At 31.8% G+C, this 2,500-nt stretch overlaps 1 non-coding gene and 1 pseudogene across 1 annotated transcript in view; both read left to right on the top strand.

Annotated features, from left to right (window-relative positions):
* The first annotated feature begins 46 nt into the window (after nt 1-46).
* LOC129252373 (5.8S ribosomal RNA) lies at nt 47-227 on the top strand (annotated as a pseudogene).
* Nucleotides 228-669: 442 nt separating this feature from the next.
* LOC129252370 (large subunit ribosomal RNA) overlaps nt 670-2,500 on the top strand; it is a 3,987-nt gene continuing 2,156 nt past the window's right edge. Inside the window, exon 1 of the ribosomal RNA XR_008583407.1 lies at nt 670-2,500. This exon is cut by the window's right edge and continues 2,156 nt beyond it. This is a non-coding gene — a ribosomal RNA (large subunit ribosomal RNA).

Genomic DNA, 2,500 nt, shown 5'->3' with positions numbered 1-2,500 from the left:
GCAAAAAAAAATTGACATTTGTTATAAATAAAAATAAATAAAAAAATACTCTAAGCGGTGGATCACTTGGCTCATGGGTCGATGAAGAACGCAGCAAACTGTGCGTCATCGTGTGAACTGCAGGACACATGAACATCGACATTTTGAACGCATATCGCAGTCCATGCTGTTATGTACATTAAATTCAATTTTAAAGTACTGCTTGGACTACATATGGTTGAGGGTTGTAAGACTATGCTAAATAAGTTGCTTATTCTTTTATAAAAATAATTGAATTTAAGCAAATGTGTATATTATTGGATTTTAAATAATTCATAATATTAATAGCAAAAAAAATAAAGATATATAATGAATTTTATTTATTATATATTCTTTAAAAAAAAAATCCTCTCAAATAAAATGAAATGATGAAAATATTGAATCTAAGTATTCTTTACAAAAAATTTTCATATTATTTATATATATATATAAAATAATAATTTATATATGTAATTAAAAGGAGGAATGTCTAGCATAAAAATTAAATTTTTTATTCTAGGATTGCCTCATTTTACATTATTATTATTTTTATATATTTACAATATATAAAAGGAGAAAAGAAAAATAGAGATGAAAAGATGATATAATTTTTTTATTAAATTGTGAGAAGATAAAAAAAGAATATTAAAACAACCTCAACTCATATGGGATTACCCCCTGAATTTAAGCATATTAATGAGGGGAGGAAAAGAAACTAACAAGGATTTTCTTAGTAGCGGCGAGCGAAAAGAAAATAGTTCAGCACTAAGTCACTTTGTCTATATGTCAAATGTGAGATGCAGTGTATGGAATATCTTAATATCTAGTATGAGAAATTAACGATTTAAGTCCTTCTTAAATGAGGCCATTTACCCATAGAGGGTGCCAGGCCCGTATAACGTTAATGATTACTAGAAAGATATTTCCAAAGAGTCGTGTTGCTTGATAGTGCAGCACTAAGTGGGTGGTAAACTCCATCTAAAACTAAATATAACCATGAGACCGATAGTAAACAAGTACCGTGAGGGAAAGTTGAAAAGAACTCTGAATAGAGAGTTAAATAGTACGTGAAACTGCTTAGAGGTTAAGCCCGATGAACCTGAATATCCATTATGAAAAATTCATCATTAAATAATTAAAAAAATAATGTGCATTTTTTTCATATAAGGACATTGTAATCTATTAACATAATAAAGTATTTATCAAAAGATCATTGGTGATATTAAGTTTATTTAAATTAATTTGCTTTTTAAGCATATTAACATAAAATAAATACTAATGATTTGATAAAGTGTTGATAGATTTTATTATATATAATGCTAAAATTCATTTTTTGAATTTTACAAAAAATTTAATATCTATGATATTAATATTTATTTGTATGCATTTATATGATTAACAATGCGAAAGATTCAGGATACCTTCGGGACCCGTCTTGAAACACGGACCAAGGAGTCTAACATATGTGCAAGTCATTGAGTTATATTAAACTTAATGGCATAATTAACTTAACTTAAATATAATGGGATTAATTTTTAGTCTATTTTTTAATAAATAGTCAATTAATTCAATCCCGGGGCGTTCCATATAGTTATGTATAATGATAATTTATTATTATTTATACCTCTAACTGGAGCGTACCTTGAGCATATATGCTGTGACCCGAAAGATGGTGAACTATACTTGATCAGGTTGAAGTCAGGGGAAACCCTGATGGAAGACCGAAACAGTTCTGACGTGCAAATCGATTGTCAGAATTGAGTATAGGGGCGAAAGACCAATCGAACCATCTAGTAGCTGGTTCCCTCCGAAGTTTCCCTCAGGATAGCTGGTGCATTTAAAAATTATATAAAATAATCTTATCTGGTAAAGCGAATGATTAGAGGCCTTAGGGTCGAAACGATTTTAACCTATTCTCAAACTTTAAATGGGTAAGAACCTCACCTTTCTTGATATGAAGGTTGAGGTTATGATATAATGTGCCCAGTGGGCCACTTTTGGTAAGCAGAACTGGCGCTGTGGGATGAACCAAACGTAATGTTACGGTGCCTAAATTAACAACTCATGCAGATACCATGAAAGGCGTTGGTTGCTTAAAACAGCAGGACGGTGGACATGGAAGTCGTAATCCGCTAAGGAGTGTGTAACAACTCACCTGCCGAAGCAACTAGCCCTTAAAATGGATGGCGCTTAAGTTGTATACCTATACATTACCGCTAAAGTAGATGATTTATAAAACAATTTCGATTGATTTATAAATTTTGAAACTTTAGTGAGTAGGAGGGTACAATAGTGTGCTTAGAAGTGTTTGGCGTAAGCCTGCATGGAGCCGCTATTGGTACAGATCTTGGTGGTAGTAGCAAATAATCGAATGAGACCTTGGAGGACTGAAGTGGAGAAGGGTTTCGTGTGAACAGTGGTTGATCACGAGTTAGTCGGTCCTAAGTTCAAGGCGAAAGCCGAAAATTTTCAAGTTTTTAAT

Source organism: Anastrepha obliqua, unplaced genomic scaffold (genome assembly GCF_027943255.1).
Source record: "Anastrepha obliqua isolate idAnaObli1 unplaced genomic scaffold, idAnaObli1_1.0 ptg000183l, whole genome shotgun sequence".
Lineage (NCBI taxonomy): Eukaryota > Metazoa > Arthropoda > Insecta > Diptera > Tephritidae > Anastrepha > Anastrepha obliqua.
This window is presented reverse-complemented; position numbering and strand designations above follow the sequence as displayed.